This window comes from Apium graveolens, chromosome 11 (genome assembly GCF_009905375.1).
Source record: "Apium graveolens cultivar Ventura chromosome 11, ASM990537v1, whole genome shotgun sequence".
Classification (NCBI taxonomy): domain Eukaryota; kingdom Viridiplantae; phylum Streptophyta; class Magnoliopsida; order Apiales; family Apiaceae; genus Apium; species Apium graveolens.
The window spans coordinates 40,984,574-41,002,087 of NC_133657.1; the positions used below are offsets into that span (position 1 = coordinate 40,984,574).

The 17,514-nt window shown below is 37.7% G+C and overlaps 1 non-coding gene across 1 annotated transcript; it reads right to left on the reverse strand.

Annotated features, from left to right (window-relative positions):
- Window positions 1–13,539: 13,539 nt before the first annotated feature.
- On the reverse strand, window positions 13,540–13,646 carry LOC141699246 (small nucleolar RNA R71). Its single transcript, XR_012565721.1, has one exon. It is a non-coding gene; the product is annotated as a small nucleolar RNA R71 (small nucleolar RNA).
- Window positions 13,647–17,514: the final 3,868 nt, after the last annotated feature.

The window sequence follows — 17,514 nt, forward strand, 5'->3', positions numbered from 1 at the left end:
AAAATCCTTTTCATAAAAAAGTTGCCTTCCATCTTCAAGGATGAAAACTCTCAGTCAAGAGATTCAGAAATATTCCTTTTGAGAGGGGAAATTAGGATTCTATAAAGTGGGGCAGAATTCCTGATATCCCTCAACTTCTATGAAGAAGCATACCTTATAAACTCGTCAGTTGATATATGAGTCCTCATTTACAAGTTTCTATTTTGACTTAGACAAAATCATATCCAAATTTGAATTCTGGGAAGATAACCAGTGATCAATGATATTCCATTAGGGATCAATGATTTCTTCTTATGTCACTTAGAATCTATATGGATCTCAGATTTAATCAAAATTAAATCTCAAGTTCTATCAGTGACCTTGAGATGGTTTGATAAACTTGCTCCGTCAAAACCTTCCTTGTGTGTGAAACTCACACGTGCATTGAAATATTTGAGGTAAGGTAGTGACTCTCATTCAGATGCCCTGGCTGACAGGCGAATTTTTAATAGAAATACAACCTGTTGAGAGAATGCTTCTGGTAACAATTTCAGTGCCTTTTTCAACTTTACATTCTTTTGAGAGAATATAAATGGGCTTTACAGTTGTCTCATGATTTGAATACTCCACTACTTTGTGAGAGACAGAGCTGTAGGGATGACCTTTCCTTCCTTATGTGGTGCTGCTTGGCACTATCTCCCTCACTCAACTCAACTCCAGTTATCAAGGTTCAGAATGCAACTGATCATGTGGTTTTCATGTATCAGAGCAAAAGCTTTGGATAAATTCTGTTTGGGGAGTGTTTGGTTCTATGACTTTGGTCAGAACCTATTGGTTTGATAGGCTCATAGTCAGATTCCTAAGCCACTGGGGGCTGTTATAAGTTTCAGAATACTAGGACTGGGCCTTAGGAATAATCCACAAAGTTTCAGAATGCTTAAGGATCAAGGAATGATACCTTAGAAGTAACCACAGAAAAAACAGGATAGGATCTACTACCAGAGATCATTCAGTGTGTGATTGTGTGGTGTTCCAACTTGAAGTACATTCTGAAAGATTGGTCATACCTGAACTTTACCTTAGCTGCTTTCTGTGCTTGGATATTCAGCGCAAGACTTAAATAGCAACATAGTTAGTAACAATGGTAAATAGCATCATGTATTGATTTAGAATTGAGTAAGTAGAATAATTCTTTCTAGAGAATGTATCAGAGCCACATGGATGAAACATGTGATTAAGATGGAAGAAATACTCTACTCATTTTAGTTCTAAACCAATATAAAGGGTTATCTAGCATATAGCAATCATATTTTTCAAGTATTTTGTCAAGTATGTACACATGCATAAATATTTTATGTATCAGAGCAAGAGCGTGCATACATACAGGAAAATAGACATTATGATTTAAGCAATTAAACACAATTCATGCTAGGAATAAAGTTATCTGAGATAGAGTGTTAGGTCCAATACGGAAAAGGGGTGCTAACCTATCTCAAGTACATACAAAGGTCCAGATAAACAAACTCAATTACCACATAACATGTAACATATAAGATCATGGTAATCAATTAGCATCAAAATCTCAAATCCAATTATCACTAAGCATACAAGCGTACAAAACATGTGATAATTAATTTGCTTCAATCCATGGATAATGAATATAGGTAAATAAACTTTACAAGACCTTAAAGCATCATCACAGGATTTGTAAAATTTATCCCAATCAAATTACATAATATGTTAACTTCCATTTTTAAGTGGACAAGTTTAACATGCCAAGTTCACTAACCAACTTGCTAAAAGTAGCTTCATCAACTGGCTTAGTGAAAATGTCTGCAATTTGTTCAACTGTGGGAACAAATATTAGTTCCATAGTACCGTTCACTATATGCTCTCTTATGAAATGATACCTTATATCAATATGTTTGGTCCTCGAGTGCTGAACAGGATTGTTTGATATTGCTATGGCACTTGTGTTGTCGTAGTAGATAGGAATATGATTCAACTCAAGTCCATAGTCTCGGAGTTGGCTTCTCATCCATAGAATTTGAGAACAACAACTTCCAGCAGCAATATACTCAGCCTCAGCAGTAGATGTAGAAACCGAATGTTGCTTCTTGCTAAACCAAGAAACCAATCTTATTCCAAGAAACTGACAGCTTCCTGAAGTACTCTTCCGATCAATCTTACAACCAGCATAGTCAGAATCCGTATAGCCAATGAGATCAAAGCCCATGTCTTTAGGATACCAGATACCCAGATTCGGTGTACCCTTCAAATACCTAAAGATCATCTTGACAGCTATCAGATGTGACTCTTTCGGATCAGCTTGGAACCTCGCACACAAGCATGTTGCAGACATTATATCTGGATGACTTGCAGTCAAGTAGAGAAGAGATCCAATCATGCCTCTATAGTGAGTGATGTCCACCTTTTTACCAGACTCATCGTGATCAAGTTTTGTGGCGGTTGCCATAGGAGTCTTGGCAGGTGTTGAATCTTCCATCTGATATTTCTTCAGAAGATCCCTGATGTACTTCGTTTGACAAATGAAGATACCATCTGGCTTCTGGCTTACTTGAAGTCCAAGGAAGAAATTCAACTCACCCATCATGCTCATCTCATACCTACTCTGCATAAGCTTAGCAAACCTTGCACAAAGTGCCTCATTCGTAGACCCAAATATAATATCATCAACATAAACTTGCACAAGTATGATATCATTTTCATGCTTTTTATGAAATAGAGTCTTATCTATGACACCTCTAGTGAAACCATTCTCAAGTAGAAATTCAGAAAGAGTGTCATACCATGTTCTAGGCGCTTACTTTAGACCATAAAGAGCCTTGAAGAGAAGATACACAAAATCTTCAAACTCAGGGTCTGTGAAACTAGGAGGTTGCTCCACATAGACCTCTTCTTCAAGCTCACCATTCTGAAAAGCACTTTTCACATCCATCTGATAAACCTTGAAGTTTGAATGTGCAACAAATGCTAAGAACATTCTGATGGCTTCAAGTCTAGCCACTGGTGCAAAGGTCTCATCATAGTCAATGCCCTCTTCTTAAGAATAACCCTTAGCAACCAGTCTCACCTTGTTCCTTGTTACAATTCCATCTTCATCCAGCTTGTTCCTGAATAGCCACTTAGTGCCAATAACAGATTTATCTTTTGGTCTGGGTACAAGCTTCCACACTTTCTGTCTTTCAAATTGATTGAGCTCATCTTACATAGCAATCACCCAATCAGCATCTCCAAGAGCTTCATCTACTTTCTTTGGTTCCATTTGAGAAAGAAACCCAGAAAATATACATTCATTAGCAGTAGCTCTTCTTGTCTGAACTCTTGCTCCAGCATCACCAATAATGAGATCTTCAGGATGAGATCTACTCCACTTTACAGCTCTAGGCAGATTTGCCCTTGATGATTCAGCTTGATTAACATTCTGTTGAGTTCAACTAGCAGATCCTCTTTCTTGTTCTGCTCCCCCTGAGTTGCTATCATCTTGATCTATAGAATCTGACACTTGAGGACTGGTTCCAGAAACTATTTCACTATGCACAATTGTGTTACCACTATTGCCATTCATATCTGAACCATCTCCACCATTTCCATCAGAATCTGAATCACCATTATGATCATTGTGATGATCATCTCCATTGCTATCTCTATTTGGAACAAACTCAGGTTCGTCTTCATCATCAGAAAGATCTTCCACACTTAAGTGATCATTACTATCTTCCTTCTGAATACTCGGGAGCTTGGTGTCATCAAAAGTTACATTAAGGCTTTCCACAACTTTGTTGTCATCAATCACAAACACCCTGTATACCTTAGACTCTAATGAATAGCCTAGGAAAATACCTTCTTCAGCTTTGGCATCAAATTTACCAAGATGCTCATCGTCCTTTAGCACATAACATTTTCCTCCAAACACATGAAAGTAACTCACAGATGGTTTCTTGTTGGCCATTAACTCATATGGTGTCTTTTCAAACATCTTGTTGATCAGGGTTCGATTCTTAGTATAACACGCAGTGCTAACAGCTTCAGCCCATAAATACGTAGGAAGATTGGCTTCATTCAGCATTGTCCTTGCAGCCTCAACCAACGTACGATTCTTTCTTTCTACCACTCCATTCTGTTGAGGAGTCCTTGGTGCTGAATACTGTCTTGAGATGCCTTTCTCCACACAGAAATCATTCAACTTTGCATTTCTGAATTCTGTGCCATTATCTGATCTTATGCATCTTACAGGCACGCCAGCTTCTAACTCAATCTTGTTGATGTGATCAATGATCATTTCAGCTGCTTCATCCTTTGAATGTAAGAATAACACCCACGTGTATCTGGAATAGTCATCAACAATCACTAAGCAATATTTCTTTCTCGACATAGACATTACATTGACTGGTCCGAACAAATCCATATACAGAAGTTGTAAGGGCTCAACAATGTCAGAAACTGTCTTCTTCTTATGTGATGCTCTCTTTGACTTTCCCTTCTCACATGCTTCACAAAGTCCTTCAGGACAAAATTCCATCTCGGGCAGACCTCTCACCAATTCCCTCCTAACCAAAGAATTCATGGTCTTGAAGTTTAAGTGGGGGAGCTTCTTATGCCATAACTAACTGTCATCTGGAGAAGCTTTACTATAGAAGCACATAACTTGACCATCTCTAGCAGAATTCCAGTCAGCTACAAATAAATCACCCTTTCTCACTCCATTGAGAGTAAGCTTTTCACTCTTCTGATTAGAGATCAAACACCTCTCCTTCTTGAACAAAACTTCACAGCCTTTATCACAAAATTGGCTTATACTGAGGAGATTATGCATCAGACCTTCAACCAGAAAAATATCTTCAATGATGACATTTCCAATTTCCAAACAGCCATATCCCGTTGTATAACCTTTGTTGTCATCTCCAAAGGTAACTTTCGGGCCAGCTTTCTCAACCACCTTTGATAGCGGGCTCTACCTCCAGTCATATGCCTCGAACATCCACTGTCCAAAATCCAAATGACCTTCTTCTGCTTATTGCCCTGAAAATAAAGGAGATTAAGCTTTCTTTGGTACCCAAACTAAGTTGGGTCCAGGGGACTTAGAAGCATTTGAATATTTCACATTCCGCTTCACAGAATTGACAGGCTTAGTATGTTGTGCATTGTCTTTGACTGTCCCTTTGTCACTTACAGAAGCACTAGCAGACTTGCTTCTGGGCTTGGTGATAGGTGCCTCTTTCCTAACCTTAGGAGGGCTGACAGTCTTAGACCTACCAGTGTGTGTGTGTACATGCTTATCATGATTATGCGATGAATTGTGCGAATGTGTGGAATCAAGATAAGTGTTCATGAAATTAACAACACATGGCATGCAAACAAAATTATTGCACTTAGGAGATTTAGGCATGCTAGACATTTTATGCATATTAACACTCTTAACATTATCTACCTTAGCCTTCCTATAAGCATGAGTAAGCTGACCAGCAGATCCACAATTGTTGCATAACTTTCTAGGGCCATTGCCTCCTATCCTGCCATTTCTATTCCTACTTCTTTTAGTTTTGGAACTAAAACCTAGTCCAGCCTTAGATGTTTCACTATCTGAGTCAGCTGACTTACTAGGTTCATTTGCCTTTTTATCTTTTAATTCATTTAGGTCCTCAACATGCAACTCATGTTCAATGAATAGTCTATCCTCATCAAAGGGATCAGAAGATGCTTTCTTGTACAAAGGTTCCTTAGCATTTTTCAAAACGTGTGGTGTATCAGGTGGATTATTTACTTTTTCAACTTTTTCATTTTCCACCACACGTTTCTTATTTGACTTTCTAAGCTCATCATAATCTAGCCCAATTCCAAGTTTACCACTTACAACTTGGCTAGATATGAGTTCCTTCGCAAGATTAGCAGAATTGGCATACGCTTGTAACTTAGCTTCTATTTCCTTTATCTTCTCATCTCTCTGAGCAATGGTCTCAACATGATTATTAGCCTTAAGTTCTAGATAGTGATGTTTTTGCCTAATGTCTTCAACATTAACTTTCTCAAGAACTAACTTATCAAGTTCTTCCTGTAGTTTCTTTACCTTTTCTTTCAAGTCACCTACAGTACCATTTGCATTTTTCAAGGAGACTATACAGTGATAATAGCTCAGATTTATGGAATTATATCTATCAATGCATGCTTTCTCAGTGCATTCAACTTTTATACTATCAAATGAAGATGTAGCAGGTATAGTGATAGACTTTCTAAAAGCAAGGCAGTATTCATTCTCACATAGATTTTTAGTATGAAATGGAGGTGAGTATGAGCAAAGGATTACCTGTCTTGAAGAGTGTGGAGTGTCAGCCATGAGTGCCAGATATTCAAACTGCTCTTCCTCATCATCAGTATCATCCCAGCTTCTACCCTCAGCTATGTAAGACTTCACTAGATACTTCTTCGAACCTTCAGAATCTTTCCTTTGATAAGACTTTCCTTTGTCTCTTGCATGTTGACTCCTTCTATATTCAATGGCAAAGTGTCCCATTTCTCCACAGTTGAAACACTTGACATTATTTCTATCCACCATCCCTGTCTTGTAGCCTGAGTCTGAATATAATGGAGATTTCTGACCCCTGTTGCTGCTACCAGATCCCCTGAAGGCTTGTTTCCTCCTAAATCTCAGGTTTCCAAACATAGCTGCCATGTTGGCCATGGTGGGATCCTTCATATCTTGCAACTCTTCCATTATATAATAATACCTTGGGTCTCCAGAGAGATTTCCATCATCAACTACAGCATCACAAAGCACTTGATCATTTGTCTTTGGCTTTTCAGCAGTTATGTCCAAGTCCTTGTGTTTACTAGCTACAAGAGCAGTTGTCTTCAGTAACTCAACATTCTTCACGTCCACTACACCACTTCCATATATAATCTTTTTCTGTTCCAATTCCATTTCATGAGTCTTTATCTTCCCATATAACTTGTCCAGAGACATAGTCTTGAAGTCCAAGCGCTCACGAACTGAATCTCCTTTACTTATGAGATGTGTGGGCAATGTCAACATAAACTTCCTATTTATCTCTTTCTGTTCATATCTCTTCCCATAGATGCTCAGTTCATTTATCAACTTGTTCAATCTTTCAAAGACTGAAGTTATGTTTTTGCCTGGGAGAGATTTGAATGCCTCGTACTGGGTAGTCAGAATATCAAGTCTATTTTCTATGACGTCTTCCGTTCCTTCCATTAACAACTCTATGGTTTGCCACATATGCTTAGCATTTTCACACAAAATAATTTGATGGCTCATGTCATCATCCATGGATTCCACCAACAAGTGCTGCACCTTGGCATCCAGACTATCCAATTCAATATCCTTTTCAGTGTAGTCATCTGGATTCTTAGGAATTCTCTTCTCATCATCATTTGGATCTTCTATCTCAAATATAAATGGTCCTTTCTCGATGACCTTAATGTATCTGTGATCTGCAGCTCTGAGATAAAGAAGCATCCTCTTGTTCCATAGATTATAGTTTTCCTTATCGAATTTCGGAACCTTAAGACCGTCAATCTTTTGAGAACTCATTTTTACAGATCTGTAAAATTTTCGCAATACGATGTCTCAAACTGCAACTATCCAATCAGTCACACAACACAACCAATCAACAGAAACCCAATCTACACAACCAGAAGCTATCCCAGTCTCCGTTCAACCAAAATCCAACACAAAACTTTCTAACCTAAAGGATCTGATCCGTATATCGATCAACAAGCTCTGATACCAATTGTTAGGTCTGGTAGGTTAATACAGAGGGGGGTGAATGTATTATCGTTCGTTTTTATCAACTAATTACAGCGGATACGAGATAATAAAAACTAAAACGAAAAAAACAAAAGCTTCGGGGGTAAATCTTATGATATTAAGATAAACCTCGAATGGGTGCTTACAACTTTGATAAACAAATCAAAGCAACAAAAGTAATTCACATTACAAATGATATAATATCGAATGTGTGAAAAGCTATCACTTTAATAAGCAAGTTTTCCTATTACAATCAGCTATCAAATCCTAGGAATAACGCTTATGAGTATGACTGATGTAAGTCTTTACTTCTATAAAAATTTCAGCAGAGTTTCTCCTTGTAATTGATGATATTCAAGTGAATCTCCAAAAATGCAAGTGAAAGCTCTATTGTTTCTGATGATAGTTAGTTCTGAAACGTCCTATCAGATCTGATTGATATAGGGGTAGGTAGATGGAGAGACGTGGCAAGCTGTGAGCTAAGTATTTAATCAATCAGGGTGCAGTAGTCGATTTCTAGGCCATGAAATCGACTAGTAGGCCTCCAATTTTGACTAGTAGCTTGCTAGGATTTGTAGAATTTGATTTGTAACTTCTAGTAGTCGATTTATATTATTTCTTTGCCTTAGAAACTTTTCCATCCTTAGACAAATCTTCCTCCTTGTTATGCACTTCCATTTGGTTGACTTGCAACTCATGGAAGTTGACCTGCAATCACTTTGAACTTGAACTTGAACTCTTTTACTTCTATAAACATGATTTCTACAAAACCTTAGCTATACCACTTCATGTCTTCCAGTCTTCTGAGCTTCGTCTTCAATCTTCGAATAGTTTTCTTGAATACGAATCTCACTTGACATTCTTTCGAATGATAGTACTTAGTTTCCCTTCGCGGATCACTGACGCCTAGTGTAATGGTCTGGTTCACAGACGACTAGTTCCGCTCTCAGGCCTTCGTACTATAGACTATACAATTCACTGTTAAGTCTTCTACCATATCAAATCAGCTTCACTGAAACCCTTATGACCTTCACACCAATCCAGATTGCTATTTCGAATATCTTCAACCTTATTCCTTCGATGAATGAACATATTAAACTTCCTTCGAACTTCTGTTGACGACTTCTTCACTTTAGCTTTCCAGATCATTGTGTATATGTCAAGTCTTCTATCTTCGTACTGGTTTCAATGGATATAGGATTATTTGCAAGTCCTGTCTATGTTGAGTTATCATCCTCTGCATTGTTGTCATAGATGAATCTATCTTTAATCTTCAACTCCTTCTATATCCAACAATGCATGATGTTTGAATTATATCATTTTATAATTGTAACAGATACTGATTAGATGTTTTGATTAATATTGCCTTTTTTGATTTCGTTGTTTATAAATCATGAATTGTTTGTGTTAGTATTTTAAGGAAAGAATTTCGAAAATGGTTTATTAATATCAATTTTTTTGGAGTTATCGTGTAATGGAGTTATTGATGGTATGGTGACAGTATGGTTCTATGTGATAGTTTTCTTTGCTTTTATTATTGTTTATATTATTGACATTATGTCTCTACTAAATATATTTTTTTTCTTTATTTTTTAATCAAATCGATTCATGTTTTTTGAATAACTACAATTAAGGCTTGAGTCGTGTTTTATTTATTACTTAATGATAATTTGTGCTATCTCCTTAATTTAATGTAGCTGTTATTAGTGAACGTTTCATATTTTTAAATTATTCCTTTTAATTTTGATAACTGATGTGTTTATGTGTTTTTAATGTGTTATTAATTGGGTTTAAAAAATTTTCTATAATTATTTTTTAATTGATAAAGTTTTCTTGGCTAGTATTTTTTAGGAAAGTTTTATGTCAAATGGTTTTTAGCTTTTAAAGGATTGTAGTTATTATCTATTTAATGCTCTTATTAAATGATTTTGTTATATTTGTTACCTTTTTTGAATGAATCTTTAATTTTTATTAACATCTTTTAATTCTATCGGTTTTTGACTTGAATGGAACTAATTTTTCAGTAATAGTTTGTAATGATACCTTTTTAAGAAATATTTTTCAAATTGTGTCTTTATTATGCGGGCCATTTAATTTTAAAGTAAATGGATTTAAAACTCAATTTATAAAATGGTGTGTCATATGAGATGACTTATTTGTGGCAATACGGGAGTGCCATATATGATGGCTTTTGACCATTTATTGGTTTTAAGAGTCTTTAATGACTTATTGTGTCCTTTTATGGGAAGTTTGTGTCTAACCAAATATATCGTTTGGTTAGATCTTATTTCATTTTAATGTCGTTTTATATGTACATTTGTTTTTATGTTTTAACTTTTAATATATTTTTCTTTTTTTATTTGTTTTTATTTTCAGGATAATTGAAAGAGGTTCTACTTTGTTTCTTTTTACAGACTTTATAGCACAATCTAACGGCGGACCTTGAAGCACAAAACGATTTGGTTTCAAATTGATGATACAAGAGATTCTTACTATTATCGGAAGACACTAGTTATTATGAGTTTTGTATAAAATTGAGGGCACTCTTTTTCCTCCCTGAGTTTTTTCCCATAGGGTTTTACTCTTGCGAGGTTTTAACGAGGCCCTTTTTGTGGGTTATCTATTTCATACATTAAAATTTTATTGTCTAAACTTTCAGAGGCAACTTGCGTGCCTTTCGATTAGATAATAAATTTTATGATTGGAAGATATACTCTTTTGTATTCCGAGATTTTATCAATGAATTATTTCATTCTTGACAAAAAAGTTAAAAAAAAATATCCTTCTGTTCCCCACGGGGACCATACCGGCTGGTGTTTGGACTGCAGGTCCAAATACATTTCTCTTGCACAAGGATTGCAATTCTTCCTGGATTGTAATTTTCCATTTTGGCCAATCATCTCTTTGTCGACATTCTTTCACATTTTATGGTTCTGGATCGGAGTTCATAATAATATCACATGCCAAGGAAAAAGCATATACATCATCAATTTCAATACTCTCACGATCCAATAATTTTCCGTTATGTACATAACTCAATGAGATCTCATAACTTTCAGGTACCTTTGCTTTTACGAAAGCATGTGCCACTTCAGGGGCAATATCCTCTTCTAGAGGCAATACCACTTCTTGTGATTTTGTCACTGCCGCTTCAGGGGTTTTAACCTCTTCAGGAGGGGACACCACTTCTAGGGTGTTGTCTAGAACATTTTCCACTTCAGAGGCATGTACAATCATTTTCCGTTTTTGTGGTACAACATCTTTTGCACAGTGTCTATCGCGCTTCTGGCGTGCTTTTCAATCACTAGTCAATTCTTCGAAAACTGATTTATGGATAGTTATTTCAACCCTTGTTGGGGCATTAATGACAGGTATATGTGATTTAACAATATATCTAGAATCACTAAAATCATCTGGCATTTGATTAGCAATATTTGCATATGAATAATTTTTTGAACTTCAGATTCGCATTGATTAGTTCGCGGATCTAAAACATTTAACCTTTATGTATTCCATGTCAGGTCAGGGTTTATCTTATGCAATAATTTATCTCCCCCTAATCTCGGAAATATTGACTCATCAAAATGACAATCAGCATAGCGAGCAGTAAAAACATCCCCAGTTAGCGGTTCAAGATATCTTATAATCGATGGTAAATCAAAACCGACATATATACTGTTGAGTGATATTTATGACACTTTATTATGATCTAATAAGCTTTGAATTGGTGTATTTATACTCAAGTTATGTGTTTTAATGTGTTTTCTAGTGTTTTTGCATTTCAGACACTATTCAGGTAATCAGGTGAATTAGCATTATTTTGGTGCTAATTTGGTGTCCAGGTGGTGTTGGAATAAAAGCTCATGGAAAGCCGGCTCGAAGCAGCAAGTGTTGAGAAGAAATCTGAGTTTTTCCCAGAAGGACAGCGTGCCCGCGCCGGGGTTCTAGAAATGCAGCGCACCCGCGCTGTGATAGCGCGCGCCTGCGCCGAGGCCGAATTTCCGAATCCTGTTTCTATTACAATTCTAAAAGGGAAAGCTTCCAGATTGTTGAGGGTTGCTATATATATTCATATTAGGTCATTTTTAATAATAAGAAGTCAGAGACGGACCAGAGCGTAAGGAGAAGACAGCAAGAGACCTTTGGCACAATTCAACAAAGGCGAAGACGATCTAGTTTATTTTTGTGAATCTTTATTTTGAGTTGTAATTTGGATGCTTGTTTCTTGTTTTGCTGAACCTATACTCTTGTTTGTACTTGGTTTTATTTATTCGTATAAAGACTATATTTGTTATATCATGTTTTCATCGGAACCCACGTTGATGATGAGTCCAATTATGGGCTAATCGTTATCTTGGGGTTCTAGCGGATTTATTTATGGATTTCTTTAGTTAAATTGTTTGATGCCTTAGTATGTGGTGATTGTATGATATCCTAGTATTGGTTGTGCGTATTCGTCTTATGAGCGTGGCGAACTTATAAGATAGCATGTTAATTCTTAATGAAGCAAAAGTGAATTTAAGGATTTAGAACTTGCCATGCTAGCATAGGTTCATGTCATTGTTATGCATGATTCGTAGGTAATTTTAACCATCTTACTTGCCCTATGTAATCAAGATAGATAACTTGTGCTTAAACCGTTATGTTGTCAAATTCTATAGACATATAGGGTCTCAATATAATTGGTACATATTCAGCTTCTATCTCTTTTGTGGATGTATGGTAGAATGGTACTCGTGCAACGAAAGTTGGCGTTTATCAGTTTCGTGTAATCTGATTAGTGTCATCACCATTGCATGCTAAGGTTTAGAATAATAAGGCTATTCAATGAAGTATTTAATGAAGTTAGAATCCCATGTTTGTCATATATATCAATTCAGTCAATCTTATTCTCGTATTTATAATTGTTAGCATAATTCTTAGTTATAATCAATCTCAATTTGTTATCGTCTTAGCATTGGATAATAACCATACATTGTTGCTTAGGTGCATAAATTAGATAGTTAACCAATACAGTCTATGTGGGAACGAACTAGAAAATATTCTATACTACTTGCGAACTCGTATACTTACGTGTATTATTAGCGCGTATTTAGCGACTAACAAGTTTTTGGCGCCACTGCCGGGGACTGCAGTGTTAATTTATAGTTTATGTGCTTTCCATCAGTGGTCGTTAAAGTTTATTGACTCGGATATTGTTACTTATTTGTTTCCTTGTCTTATTTCAGGAACTCTAGCGAGCGTGTATGCATACGCGTTCGCGTACTCGTAAGAGAGATCTGGATAAAGCCGAGGAAGAACTTGTGGTAGTTTGTAGAGAAGTTTTTGAGGAAGAAAAGAATGTCGAAGAAGAAGAGAAAGTTGAAGAACCATCATTAGTTGAGATTGGTGATCAACCAGAAAATCCGAAGGCTTTGATGGACTATTCTTAGCCTAAGATTGATGACATTCAGTCAAGCATCATCAGACCAACCATCAGGGCTAACACGTTTGAGATCAAGTCAAGCACAATTCAGATGATACATAACTCAGTTCAGTTTGGGGGTAATCCTACTGAAGACCCAAACATGCACATCAGGGATTTCATCGAGATCTATGACACTTTCAAGTTCAACGATGCATCTGAAGATGCCATTAAGCAGCGATTATTCCCATTCTCTTTGAGGGACAAAGCGAAGTGTTGGTTACATTCTCTACCATCAGGGACTATCACCACTTGGGAGGATCTTGCGTAAAAGTTTCTCACTAAATTCTTCCCTATGGAAAAGACTGCTGCAATCAGGAATGCTCTTACTCAGTTTGCTCAGCAAACTGGAGAATCTCTGTGTGAGGCTTGGGATCGATATAAGGAGATGCTAAGGAAATGCCCACACCACGGCATGCTTGATTGGATGATCATAAACTGCTTCTACAATGGATTGGGTGCTACTTCTAGACCCATGCTTGATGCAACATCAAGAGAAGCCTTGTGGGCTAAAATCTACGATGAAGCTTATGAACTCATTGAACTGATGGCTGCTAATGAATACCAGAATCTTTCCCAGAGACTTACTCAAGGAAAGGTAGCAAGAATTCTGGAGTTGGATGCAGCAACTGCTATCGCTGCCCAACTTAAGGCTTTGACGATAAAGGTGGACACTTTGGCTAATTATGGAGTTAATCAAATCACTAGTGTTTATGAGCTATGTGTTGGTGCCCATGAGATGATCAATGTGCAATTTCTAATGAATCATCTCAATATATGAGCAACTTCCAGCGATCGCAGCAACCTGTGACTGTCACCTATCATCCCAACAACCGCAATTATCCTAATTTCAGTTGGAGCAACGCTCAGAATGCGATTCAACAGCCCTATCAACAGTATTCAGCTAAGCAGTACAACCCCCCTGGTTTTCAGCAACCACGGTATGTACCAAGACAACAACTTCAGCTGCAATCAGCTAATGAAAAATCCGAATTAGAGGAGTTGAAGCTTATCTGCAAGAGTCAAGTTGTTTCTATCAAGACCTTGGAAAATCAAATTGGTCAAATTGCCAATGCCTTGCTAAATCATCAACCTGATATATTGCCTAGTGACACTGAAGTGCCAGGAAAGAAGGAAGCTAAGGAGCAGGTAAAGGCAAACACTTTGAGGTCTGGGAAGGTTGTGAATCCCGAACAAACTCAAGAGTTGGCTGAAGAAGCTGAAGATGAGAAAGAAGTAGAGCAGCAGGATAAAGAAGTGGAACCAAGAAACACTACTATTGAGCATACTCCGCCTGAGGGTAATACAGGGGAGAAGCAGATCTATCCTCCACCGCCTTTTCCCAAGCGGCTGCAGAAGAAAAAGCTGGAAAAGCAATTTGAGAAGTTTTTGGAGGTGTTCAAGAAACTTCATATCAACATACCTTTCGCTGAGGCTCTCGAGCAGATGCCTAGTTATGCAAAGTTTATGAAAGGTATTCTATCTCGGAAGGTGAAGCTAGATGATTTAGAGACTGTCACTCTCACGGAGGAATGCAGTGTTGTGCTGTAACAAAAGTTGCCTTTGAAGCTGAAAGACCCAGGAAGTTTCACTATTCCGTGTACAATTGGAAAAGTGTCTTTTGACATATGCTTATGTGACTTGGGAGCTAGCATCAATATGATGCCTTTGTCAATCTTCAAAAAGTTGGATTTACCTGATCCAAAGCCTACATACATAACTTTGCAGTTGGCCGATCGTTTTATTAAATACCCGCGAGGTATTGTGGAGGATGTCTTGGTCAAGGTGGATAAACTCTTCTTCCCTGTTGATTTCGTCATTCTTGATTTCGAGGAGGATAAGAATATTCCCATAATCTTGGGGAGACCTTTCTTGGCGACTGGCCGAACCTTGATTGATGTGCAGAATGGTGAGCTCATCATGCGAGTTCTGGATCCAGATGTGACTTTCAATGTGTTCAATATAATGAAATTTCCTACTGCTAACGAGGAGTGCTTCAATATGGAGTTGGTCGATTTGGTGGTCACATCGGAACTTGATCAATTGCTAAGGTCTGATGCCTTAGAAAAAGCCTTGTTAGGGAATTCAGATACTGAAGACGATGACGGTGAAGAACAATTGTAATATTTGAATGCTTCTCCCTGAAAGAGGAAGATTGATATGCTTTTTGAATCTCTGGGAATGGAGGAATTGGATAAAGCTCCTAAACTCCTCAAGTCATCTATTGAGGAAGATCCCACTCTTGAGCTTAAGCCTTTACCTGAGCATTTGAGGTATGCGTTTTTAGGTGATGCATCTACTCTGCCTGTTATTATTGCATCTAACCTTTCAGGTAGTGAGGAGGACAAGCTTTTGCAGATTTTGAGAGATTTCAAATCGTCAATTGGATGGACTATAACAGATATCAAGGGGATCAACCCTTCTTACTATATGCATAAAATTCTGCTAGAGGAAGGTAGCAAGCCCACAGTTGAGCAGCAAAGAAGACTTAATCCTATCATGAAGAAGGTAGTGAAAAAGGAAATTCTTAAGTGGCTAGATGCAGGGATCATTTACCCTATTTCCGACAGTTCATGGGTAAGCCCAATTCAATGCGTGCCAAAGAAATGTGGAATTATTGTGGTAGCAAATGAGAAGAATGAGCTTATTCCTACACAGACAGTCACAGGGTGGAGGGTCTGTATGGACTATCGGAAGATGAACAAAGCCACTAGGAAGGACCATTTTCCATTGCCTTTCATTGATCAGATGCTCGACAGGTTGGCTGTACATGAGTACTATTGTCTTCTGGATGGTTTTTCGGGTTACAATCAGATTTATATCACTCCAGAAGATCAGGAGAAAACTACATTCACTTGTCCATTTGGTACTTTCGCCTTCAAACGAGTTTCTTTTGGTCTGTGTGGTGCACCAGCCACATTTCAGAGATGTATGATGGCCATCTTTTCTGACATGATTGGCCAGAATGTGGAGGTGTTCATGAATGACTTCTCAGTCTTTGGCGATTCTTTTGATGAATGCTTGCAGAATCTGGGACACGTTCCCAAGAGGTGTGTTGAGACCAATCTGGTTCTCAATTGGGATAAATGTCATTTTATGGTGCGTCAAGGCATTATTCTCGGGAACAAGGTTTCTAATAAGGGTCTAGAGGTGGACAAGGCCAAGGTGGGGGTCATTGAGAATCTTCCTCCACCTATTTCTGTCAAGGGGATTCGCAGTTTTCTTGGTCATGCGGGTCTCTACAGGCATTTCATCAAGGTCTTCTCGAAAATTTCAAAGTCTTTGTGCAATATGTTAGAGAAAAATGTCCCTTTGAAATTCGATGATGAGTGTCTTGCAGCTTTTGAGACATTGAAGAAAAGTTTAATCACGGCACCGGTCATAACTGCACCTAATTGGAATGAGCCTTTTGAGATGATGTGTGATGCAAGTGACTATGAAGTTGGAGTAGTTCTTGGTCAGAGAAAGAACGATATATTTCATGTAGTCTACTATGCTAGTAGGACTCTAAATGGTGCTTAACTGAATTACACTACTACGGAGAAAGAACTTTTGGCTATCGTCTACGGTTTTGAGAAATTCCGATCTTATCTACTTGGGACTAAGGTGACAGTTTTCACTGATCACGCCGCCATTCGATATCTCGTCTTAAAGAAGGACTCGAAGCCTAGATTGATTCGATGGGTTCTTTTGCTTCAAGAATTTGAACTAGAGATCAAGGACAGAAGAGGAACTGAAAATCAAGTTGTTGATCATCTCTCGCATTTAGAGAATCCTAATGCCACTTCATTGGATAAGACATTGATAAATGAGCCTTTTCCCGATGAGTAGTTGTTTAGAGTGTAAGAAGAAGAACCGTGGTTTGCAGACATTGTGAACTATCTTGTGAGTAATATCATGCCTCCCGACTTATCTTATGCTCAAAGGAAGAAGTTTCTTCATGAGGTGAAGTGCTACATGTGGGATGAGCCGTTTCTTTTTTGCCAAGGAGCTGACCAAATCATCAGGAGATGTATTACTTACAGCGAAACGGGGGGGATCTTGCGAGATTGCCACTCAACGAGTTATAGAGGACATTATGATGGAGAAAAGAGAGTAGCTCATGTTCTTCAAGCAGGTTTCTTTTGGACAATATTGTTTAAAGATGCTCATCAGTTCATTTTGAAATGTGATTGATGTCAACGAGTGGGTTATATGTCTAAAAAGGATGAGATGCCTCTTAATGTGCTTCTCGAGGTTGAGGTCTTCGATGTTTGAGGAATTGACTTCATGGGGCTATTTGTCT